Below are 12,100 nucleotides of genomic sequence, written 5' to 3' on the forward strand. Positions count from 1 at the left end.
AAAATGGCTTTACAAGCCGTTACACTTACTACAAGTGTATTTGTGAATCAAAACTATCACACAATATAATAAATACCTTTCAGGGATTATGCTTCTTTCAGCAGTTTGACTGATGTGATCCCTGCTGTATCCGACTGTATCAGCTGTCATTGGTTGGAGGAGTGAACAACACGGATGTACATACAGATTATTTTCACTTTCACTTTCCTGTCAAAGTTGCAACATTGCTGATTGTTTGATACTTCCAACAGTATTAGACAGCAGCTAAAAAAACAAACAAAAAAAAAAACAAGCAGTTTTCTGAACAATTTAAGCTGACTTTTGTGGTTTTATGTCTTTTCTCACATATGCAGCAGTTCTCCCCAAAACCTGTAAACAGACTCTGATGTAGACTTTCGGTTTTCGGTCTTGATTCAACTGGTAACTCCCGTGGTTAGTGGTGGTAACAGCGAGCGTGTCTTAATAATATCAATCCCAAAGTTTTCTTCAAAATGACATGCATATGAAGCACTGCAGGCAACAATCTGGCCTTCATCTGCTAGTGTGTCAGAAATGCATCAGGGGGAGCAACTTGTACATGTGTTCACAGCACAGCCAAACAGACCAAGGCTGAGAGGATTCACTGTGTCACATTGGTTTGATAAAGAAGACTGAATTAGACAGTCATGTAATATGGTGAGCAGAGCGCTGCGCATGTAACTGTCAATGATGTAAGACTGTCATATTGTCTTCCTCTCTCTCTATTAACTGACTAATAAGTGTGGTATTTTTAGCATTGTAGGCGAGTGTCAGAGCAACAGGCCCGATCACTGTTCCAGTCCTCCTACAGATCAAGTCCTGGCCTTCAGGGTGACAACAAAGTGATGTTGAATTCTAATCATCCTCTTCCTCCCTCTCCCTTCTCCTTTATCTACCAGGTGGCCTAAAGATTCATCACTGTAGGACACCAAAACATTTTTCTGAGCCCATTTTCCTCCTCGGTGTATCTCCACTTTAGTTGTCAGCTGGAGCAGGGGGGATATAAGGAACATTCTAGCAGATTATAGGGAAGGAGTGCAGATGGAAACCCTGATGCCCTCCACCTTTCTCCCACCATGTGTCTTTTTTCCACCAAGTCGAGCCTGATGAATGTTGAGGATCTTTCAGGCATTCTACTTCAATTGTTTACCATGCAGCCTTGCACTCACCACTCTGTCTAATGGGCTGTGTATAGGTGGCACTTATGTGGCCCCGCAACATTCAACACATTGAACATGTCTTTCATACGGGGGCTGGCCTCCAAGCAGTCACTCCGCTGAAAAGGGGGCTACAGGTATGAGCCGCTGTCTGTGTCCTTCTCCGTGCCGAGCCTTTTCAATTCTTTACACTCCATTGCTTTTGCCCTCCCCTCTCCTTTCAGCAGACACAGCAGCACTCAGTCTCTCTCTCCTCAAATCACCGTCTCCATCTATGAGGGGGGTAAAAATCAATACAACACCAAACAATGGCTTATAGGCCTAAGGGTGCAGCGTGCAGAAAGGTCACTGCTATACATTATGTATGGTGGCCAGCTAATGGTCAGTGTGCTCGCAGACAAATGGACTGTAAGCATCTCCCCTGTGTGATGATTGCACAGGGGAGATGCTTGCACACACACACACACACATGCAATAATACAAAGCCACATAAGCACATACACCTATACCGCAAATGGATGTAAACAAGGACATGTAAGCATAAACATACTCAAAGGCCGCACACATGCACACACATTGATGCGTATTAACACACACTGCTACATTCATACAGCATTCAGTGAGCCTGGTGAGCCTGCCATGGGTACACATACGCTCACAGGCATGTTCAGAGAGGTGAAAACACACAAAAACACTTACTTACACACAAGTAGGCCTACAAATGGGTGCACAATATATACTTTAATATACTTTATCTCTCCCTCGATGGAGCTGGTTCAGGAGGCAGCACCAAAGGTGCTTTTATATCAGTTGTGAAGATGTACAGCTTTGTAAGGTTTTCAGGTGTTTCTTGAACCTGTTTTATTAGATGTGTTTCTATATCATGCTTTGTTATTGTTTATTTTCTGTAAAAGAACAAGGCTGCTGTTGTTTTATACTTGTCTTACTGTGAACTGATCCTATGAAAAGACCAAAACCAAGAATGATTTAGTCAATTTTTCAATACTTTCTCTACCTAGTTCGTGGCACTCAAGCCCAAACCCTGGAATCTGGTCGTCAGTGAGGTTGCCAGGCAACCAGTGGAGTTACTGTGCCTAGGCAAGAAACAGTCCAGCACTTAACCCCCTCCCATATTGGTTATTTCTGTTTTGGTTTTTACACTCAGTTTCCTTTGTTTTGTTTTTTTATTAAACAAACAATGAGATAGATCAGACTTTTAGTTGATTTTTACTACACAAACAACACTTTTTGGTTTTGTGTTCTTTTCATGGGATTTGTTGACAATAAGAAAACTCTAATTCTTATCTTTTCAAATGATTTAATGTCTGCTTAATTTAGATTATTTTTTTAATAACTAACATCATTCAGACCAAATCATTCATTTGAATAAATCTCATTTAGCCACAGAGATTCAAAAGACTTCTCACTTTATCCATCAGACAACATACATTTACCTCCCTGATGAATGCAGTAATCCCACCAATCGAAACTACACCCTGGCAGGGATCCAACCTATGGCAGCAGCCGTGATGGTGACCACGGTAACAAGACCAGAAAACTGCAGCCACCAAAAGGAACAGGAAGGAAGACAGGAAAAAAGAAAAGAGTGACACTGACTAAATCTACAATTATTGCCTGGTGGGGAGCAGAGTAGATGCATCAGTATGATGTGGTAATTGCTTGGACATGCTAGTGGGGGCAGAGAGCACATTATTTATAGAGGAGACGGGGACAACATGACAGGAAACACTATGTATGTAAGTGTGTGTGTGTGTGTGTGTGTGTGTGTGTGTGTGTGTGTGTGTGTGTGTGTGTGTGTGTGTGTGTGTGTGTGTGTGTGTGTGTGTGTGTGTGCGAGCACGCCAATACTCCAACAGGAGAGAGTTTGACCTTCATGTAGGAGTGCTGGAGTTGACACAAGCACGTCTGCACTGGGACAAGAGCTCAGGTTTAACAGGCATATTGAAAAGGTCAGAGCTGTCACTCACCCAAACACACACACACACACACACACATACGGGCACACACACACAAAGATGCACACACAACCCCATGTTCATATGCACGTCCACATACACAAACACACATGTACACAGATACACACACACTTACTTTTACTCACACACACTTGGAGAGGCAGCAAGCGCCAAAACGGTGAACCATGTCAAATTAGTCTGTGAGTCTGTGTGCTCTCTGCCCATCTCCTTTAGAGACTGACTGAAACACACACACACACACACCAACACAAAACAACACACATACAAAGTTGGGCAGCTGCCAAAAATCCCTGGAGCTGGCAGTTTTTGCCTGGTCTTATTTTTCACCCTCCTTCCACACCCACACACACACACACAAATACACACCCAGACAGGGTCATTGGTGTATAAAGTTGTTTTGGTCTGTTTATGGATTGTGATTGGCCGCTGTGTTGCTAGCCAAAAAAAAAAAAAAAAATTTCCACTGTAGTAACAGCTCTACCTCACCCCCTGCAGCCCACCCCGCCTGCTAATCTGCTTCCTGATTGGCTGATTAGGTCCCTCACTCTTTCCTTTCTCTGCCCGTACCTTTTCTACAACAATGCTTCTCCCATTCACACACACACACACGCCAGCTGGTGCAGTGTTGACACATGCTGGCACAATCAAACACACACATGCACAGAGAGACTTGACTGGCACACACACAATAAAACAGAGAGGTAGAGCAGCAGAGAGAGGCTCCAAATATAGGTAACACTGATCTGAACATCTGTAAAGTTCATTTCTTAAATCACTGTATTTTATGATTCCTTTGTTTCACTTTGCAAAACATTCTCACAAAATCCTATACTTTTTTTTAGCATCAAAATTTCTCATAGCCAACATAATTATTCACAAAATGAATTCATTAACTAACCAAATTGAATAAGGAAATGCATCACACAGCATTCATCAGAGCATTGAAACACTGTAAATGTTTAGCACTGAATTTTAATCACTAGTGCAATTTAGAATAACGTTGTCAAAAAGTATTGAATTCAGAGTCTGCAGTCATCAGGAATGAGGAAAGGCAGAGGTTTGTTTAAAATGATGATGTTGATGATGCTGTAATAATGTAAATATAATGCAACTCTGTATCCTCTTAGTCTTGTTCTACACTAGCTTATTTTTCTGTTAAATCTGCAGCTAAAACACATTTGAATGATCTTGCATTTGCTTATGTATGTTTTGTATCTACACTTAGTGATATCCATGTTTGCAGATGGATGTATCATTTATCCTATATCTTCTTATGTTGTAAAAAAAAACAGGCTGGTATCCGTGCAAAGCTCTTGACAGATGGTGAGTTGTCATATAGAAAAAAAAAAATTACCCACTTGAAAGGAGTCTAAAATTGAATTAAAGGCTTGAATTCCATTTTCGGTGTTTCATATTCCACAGCTTTTGAATATTGCATTTTGCTGAAAAATTTATTTGTCAAAACATTTGTTGAATTTTTTTGTTTGGCTTATTTTGTTCTGTTTAAGTAAATATCCACGATTGCTCCGGCAGCATAAGAACCTGTATCATTGTATGAAATATCTTCTCACTGCATGTTTCCATAAACACGTTGTTATCCCTAAAAAGCACTGGACAGATGGTGACACTTCAACATGAAGTGAAACAAACACACAAAAAAAGTTTTGAAAGTGTCAGAAATCCGCTTTGATAACTGTTTTGGACTGATGTGAACAATAGCTGATGTCTCATTTTGGCTTCACATATTGCATAACATTTATTGAACATTATGTTTTTCTGTTTTTCCACTTCTGTTGAAGTACCTATCAGCACGTGTTACATGCGTGTATGAACCTGCTTTTTCCTGTGCACATTGATGACTCTTACTTATCTCCATGGTTTGCTTTGGCAACATAAGAAGATCTATAATGCTTACGAAGCCATCCTGACTGCGAGTCAGAGAGAAATATAAAGGTGCAAGCCCACACATGTTCCTCAGAACACAGAGCCACGCTCCCAAACACCTTCCCCGGTAATAATCTGTTGAAGGTGATAATTTATTCTCTGTCTTCAAAACTGTCCCCCCACCCCTTGTTCAACTCTCTGCACTCCAGCTGGCATAAAATCCACCCGCGGTGCGTGTCAGATGGGTGGGACGCTACAGTTTTTTGGAACAAGTTTCAGTGCCGCAGACGAGAAATAATTGTCTCGCATTTGCTGCCTGACACTGTGGGTGTTTTTGAATGCAGAGTGCCTCCAACCCCGCCAGCTGTCGACATGTAGCTGAACTGGATATTTCCACTGGATACCACAAAAAAAGCTGGCACCGGGCCAGGTAGTCTCTTAGACAAACAGATAGACAGAAAGACAGGGGGGCGGGCGGCAGGAATGGGAATGCAATATTCATCAGGTGATACCTCCCAGTAACACTCTATTATTTATTAAGTCTGAATCAGCTCTGTCATCATCCACACTCTAACAGGCTGAGCCTCGAGCACAGCCACAAGGAGGGTGCGCGCAATATATAGATGGATTTCCCAAATGAATCAGTGGACCCAGTACAATCTGGTCCAAATACAGCTAATGAGAGGCCAGGCTTCATCTGAAATCCACTGCGAGGGGATTACACAGGTTCGAGTGCAAATATTTCATTTCTCAGCTATTCTCTCTTGGTTTTCGCTCTCTTTTTCTTTTTTTTCCTCAGGTGAGCAGCGTTGTTCTGCCTGCATAATTTGTTTCTATTCCTGTGAATAGCATTAATCAAATCATATGTTCCTCTAATGTACTTCCACCGCTCAGTGTGTTCAATCTGGCCATTAACTCATGAAACCTCCTGTCCAAATAGTTAATACGTGCAGCTTTAAATAGCCATGGGATGGATTAATGATGGAGGTAATCATTTACGGTATGCTTTATTAATCTGCTCTCCTGTTATTAGGACAGTTATTAAGGCTGTCAGTCGTTCTGGTGTGATGGCGGTGGAGGTGGGTGAGGCTGTCTAATTTAGACTGTAGGGATCTTTGCTATTGATCTGATGTAATGTCTTACCCTGTATGCTTTCACCTTCACTCACTCTCTCATCATTCCTATTGCTAACTGCTGACAGCTGAGCTGACATGCTGACTTATGTAACATAAGCTTCTGGGTACATATAAAGGCCTGTACAGTATAAATATGTATGCACTCAGGAATCAGTGGTAACTTTAAATAAATTCCATTAAAAAAAAAAAACTTTTAATTCAAGATCAGATCAGTCAAAGGACTGATTTTCCTTCAGTTTGCTGGTCACAGGCAGCACAACTGAGCCTGTGAAAGTATTTGTATGTCATCTTTGTCTCTAGAGGAGCGTTGTCAAGTCTGAGAAAATATAATATGATCTCAGCTTGAGCTTGGAGATCACAAATTTATACCACAGAGCCCACATGACAAACTGTGAGTTTGTAGTGGGCACTTACCAGGCAGAAAGGGCCTAAGGAAAAAAGATGCTATCGGTCTAATGATGGCAAATGTCAACCTTACCACCAGACAAGAACGTTGATATTGGACAGTTATTCGAATGGCAACTACAGTGTGGTTACGGCTATGGAAAGATCATGGTTATGGCAACTAAACAATGGTTGGGGTTAGGTAACTAAAATGCTTGGTTAAGAAAGATCATGTTTTCTTCTAACATTAATTGCAGGTCTGTGACAGTACATGACCTCTAGTTCAATCCATCACCCTGAACCATTATTTTCCACTTTGCTACACAAAGGACACTTTACTTTCTGCACTGGCACTGAACGTTGGCACTGATTTTACTGTGCTGGAAATGTAGGATCCAGTGTTTTTAGAGATTCAGGGACTAAAAATCAGCATATCTCAGCATCTGCTGCTGTCTCTGCTTCACTTTTGACTGTTCCTTTGTTTTTCAATCTGTCTCTCATGAGTCCCACAGTGTGGTTTCTCACTTGTTTAGGTAGTTCCTTACCATGCATGGTCACGTTGTGTTAGACACACGATAAGCCAAATCTGAGGAAGCTCAGATCAGAAGCTCAGAAGTGTCTTCCAAATGTCTTCTTTGTCATTTATTCACAACAAACTGCCTTTCAGTTGTCAATTATGTGCTCAAATTACACATTATGCCCTGCCAGGTTTTTCATGCATTACTATCAGTACCGTCACGTTTTCTTAATCTGAGTAACTTCGCTTCTCCCAACCACAAGATTAATCACCTCCTTTCGGAAAAGAAGGAGGGAACCTGACCGGGAACTGGGTAGCAATGAAAACCTCAGGAGCAGGACTGCACTTGCATCAAACTAATGTTGCACCAGACACCGTAGACATCCTGCTGAAGATGGGTATCTGGCCAAAAAAGTTCTGTCCTCTATTGTTTCACTGTCTTGTCTTTGATTGCCAGCACCCAGCAGAGGACACAGAGCGGTCTGAGGGTGTGTGTTGATGACACTGTGTCTATCTTGAGAAGAAAGCGGATGGGACAGAGAAAGCTGCGGCAGACTTAAACTGAATAAACACAATCCATAATTAATAAACTTAACGATGCAGTGCTACACAGTGCACCTGACTGCCCTCTGACATGAGCTTTCAGGCCAGTTGAGTGTTCGTTGTATGGGCTGCTGTGTACCCATACACTATGTATGCAGCTATGCTTCGATGCTCACACACTTATTCAGAAGCTAATGAAGCCTTGGGAGATCACACACGTCTAAAAACATTTCTCTGTTCGCTTGCCTCCGTGTATGTTTATCTGTGCATGAAGCTATGCGTTGTATAGATACTGTACATACAGGACATCTCGTAAGGCGAAGCATCGCGCACCCATTCGCCACACTCGTTTACCCTGTTTGTGTTTCTCCTGCTTTCTCCCATTACTATCTTTGCATCTTCCCATCACCAGAGCCAGTGAAGCATGGGGAGATAGAACATCCTATCTTCAGGAAAAAAAAAAAAAAACAACTCCTCTCTTATTATTGCATGCAGCATCACTGCTAATGTGCATGCAAGTTAAATGATGAAGAGCCTCTTCACAGTACAACATACTTGCTAGATTTCACACATGTAAAAAAAAAAAAAAAAAAAAGGAAGGGCTATCTGATGGGAAAATGTATAAATGCAAGCGGACGCACATGCAAACACACACAAACACAGAGTCCAAGTGTCATAAGTATTCCACATCGTGAGAGAGCCCCTGACTCCACTTCAAAGCTCTCTGGCTCACAGTGGCTAATGATGAACACTCAGATGAAGAGCAAAGAGACAGCGATCCAGACTCCACATTAAAAAGGCCTCTTCCCGTCTTTTACGCCGAGATAAAAGACGAGAACTCGTGCCCGACTGCGGCTAATGTGCGTTTAAGCACTCACACATACATACATAAATGCGTACACAGGCAGACACACTTATCATGCAAATGTAGAATAATTACAGTCTTGTCTGAGGGAGGAAAGCTGGGTTGCCTTTTGAAGATAGTGATCCTCAAAAGATTCATTGATGTTATGCTGGGTAATGGAGAGACACCAGGAGACACAGCACTGGTGTCTCTCACTCTTTCTCTCTTCCTCACAAAATACATATATCCGGCATCACAGGATTTTCATTTGTTGTGCAGATGGGAGAGGCCTTGGGCAGGTGTACAACAAGGCACCCATCCCTCCTCCAGAAGCTAAGATCACGAGCACTCAGGGGTCAGGGTTTAGGTGCTCTAGGACTGAGGCTTACACATTAAAATGTGTCCGTACATAACAAAGAAGTTTGATGGTTACTACCTGAGGCGTAAATCAAAGCATTGTTTTATGATAATGAAGTCACCTGACATGATAAACACAAATGCAGCAGATGGTCTGTAGTGAGATTTAATAAGTGCCCACAAAGCAGCCTGGTTTCATCAAATGATGTATGAATAACATACCAATTTCCTTAAGTCACCTGTTGCAACCTTGCATTTTTTGGTTTTCACGCTACATTATTTCTCTGCCGATTAACCCCTAACCCTAACCCTGACCAAAATGACACGAAAAAAAGCTTAAAATGCATTGAAATTGCCCACAAAATGTCCATGAAAGCGGCGTGCTATATGAACACAACCCCATGAGTTTACAAAGACAGAGAAGAACTTTGTCTCCTTAAAGCCCCTGAAAACCTGGTTTCAAAATGTAAAAGACTCCATAAAGTTAAATATTTGTACTGTTTATATTTAATATTCTAAAACTGTTACGACTGTGGGTCAAAAATCCATTGAACAGTGTATCTCATAAAGTGCTGAAAACTGGAACACTTTGTCTAGTGACTAGCACACACCAGTCACTTTGAGCTGTGAGTAATCATTTGATCATTTGCTTTCTTGTCAAGAATGAGTTGAGAAGATTGACATCACTCTAATGTCTGTATGTAAGTATGAAGTTGGGGGGAAGAGCTAACATGTTTATGAGTGAGCCTTAGATATGCTGGTAAATGGACTGTTTTGGACAGTGCCAGGCTATCTATCCTCCCCCCCCGCTTTCAGTCTTTATGCTAAGCTAACCTTCTCCTGGCTCCAGCATCGTCCTGCACTGAGGCATCAAACCAATCATTGTTTTATGATAATGAAGTCATCTGACACAAGAAGTAATCTATCAATCTTTTCACCTGACTGGCAGCAAGAACACTAGCCTTAGTGATATCCTTCAGATGCCACACATCCTCAATAATATGTATTGGGCCCTAAATCACAATGAAATGCAATGAAATTAAAGATAACTCAGCAACGCTTCAAAATAATGTGGTCAAACTGACTAAAAATATACAATAGGCACAGCATGTTTGTGCAGCTCAATCACACATAAATTACCATTAACTTTAAGAATAAAGATAAGCCATAATGTTAGGTGGACAGAAGTAAGATTACAGAGTAGACGTACATGTACATGGGTGAAGGCAGCCACTGTCAACTTAATGCCAACCTTGGTGTATTTTCATGGAAAAACTAAGGAGATAGCAAAGGGCCCAGGAGATACACACACATACAGGTACATGTGCATACAAATGACCAGGCAGGAATTTAAACTCAAACACAGGCGCTGACACACACACACACACACGCGCTTGCGCGCACACACACACACACACACGGATACAGAAGTGCTCCTGCATAGGCAAGCACACAAACTGATTGGCCACCCCATTAGTAATTTATTAAGCTTGTCCTTGTAAATTTTATCAGGTATCCAGCTGGGGAATAGATTTATTGATTCACTCATGCATTCATCAGACCCAGAAAACAGAGTGAGAGAGAGAGCAGAGGAGTCAGAAAGAGGTAGAAGAAGGAGAGAGAGAGAGAGTACATTTATCAGGGCGGACAGCATCAGGTTCCAAGCGGCTTTGCAAGAGATCAGGCTGGAGTGTGTTGTGATTCCCCCTGGGTCACCACTATATCCTGCTTCATTCACATCGCCGCCTCGCCTCAGCTCATGAATGCATGCCTCCCGATCAATGATTCTCATAAAACGCCATCCAGGCTTTGGCTCATACCTTCTCACGGCCAAAAACCATGCAACAACAAGAACAACAACAACAACAACAAGAAAAAGAAACAGAGATGCTGTCAAACTTCATCTTAACCCCCTGGAGCCGAAGATAAGCTGCTGGGCAAACAAGTAGACACAGGGTCACGGATGTGCTGGAGGTAAATTGTAAGAAATTTCAATTTGAAAAAACAGCAACTGCAAGGCTAACTATGTATGAGGTTGTGACCTCATTACTATACAACCTCTGGCCCACTAGTTTCCAGGTTTTTTCTGTTTCTTTCCTCACCAGGTATTGGCGAGTATCGACTTGCAGGGGAAAGTGTGTTGTTATTGTAATAGCATTAGTCTCTGCGGTTCATCCACCCTGCCCATCACCTCTCTAACGTTTGTCTGTTTGTGATCACTAGCAGTCAAAGGGGAGAAAAGCTATTGCTGCTTTCTTACAGCAGGAGAAACAACAGGAAATAAATAAGTGGGAGGTGGAGAGGGAAAGGAAAAGTGGAGAGGAGGAAAGAAAAGAGTTGGAGTGGCTGTTCTTGTTGGCAACAGCAGTGATAATTGTGGTGTGTTTCTGTGTGCTTGAGTATATATAATATAATATATATATATATATATATTCACCTTTGTGGGCGGATGGATGATTTTCCGCGTGTGTGGGCATGCAAGTTAAATTGACGTGACAGCGAGGAGGCTCGACTGTAAACACTGGTTTGCGAAATGCAATCCTTTGTAAACACAAACCCTTCCCGGGTTTTTTCCGCTCTGGACGTTTGGAAGCAATCTGTTTGGGGTGGGAATCGGAGAAACTCTGCTCCAAGATCCATTTCCCCTTAGGCATCGCCTTGACTAGTATTGTTCCAGGATTCCCCAGCATGGATCACAAGGAGGCTAGGAAGCTGCCAGCTGTGTGATTGGTGGAGGAACCCTGTGTCTGAGATTTGGGAATACCGAGTCCTAATCCTCTGCATGGCTTCCTCTGTCTCTGGACGTCTCAGGTTGGAACATGTAGGTGGAGTACTGTAAAATACAAACGTACACACACATGCTTAGACATATGAACTGCTGCGATAAGGCCTGTGGATGTTTTAAGTCCATTATTGTATGGATCCCAACCATTTAGCCTTAGGCATTTGGCCACTGTACTCACTGTAAGCTCTACAAATATTCATGATACTGTTCAAGAAAGTGTTCAACTACATCTTCAGCAGCATGTATTTTTCTCAAGACTTCTTATTCTACCCTCATCTTATTTCTCTCTTTAGAGGGCTCTTTTCATAAACTCACAAAATGCATGATGATCCAGTCTCTATCTACCATTTTCGCAGAGCAGCAGAGTTTTCATTTCTTCCATTTAAGTGTGTCTTTCTACGACTGCTGGCAGTCTTTTACATTGTTGAGTTCCATTCTGAAGGCCGTTAAAAAAGTCTTGAATTCAACTCAACAAGTG

The sequence above is a fragment of the Toxotes jaculatrix genome, chromosome 13, assembly GCF_017976425.1.
Source record: "Toxotes jaculatrix isolate fToxJac2 chromosome 13, fToxJac2.pri, whole genome shotgun sequence".
Taxonomy (NCBI): Eukaryota; Metazoa; Chordata; class Actinopteri; family Toxotidae; genus Toxotes; species Toxotes jaculatrix.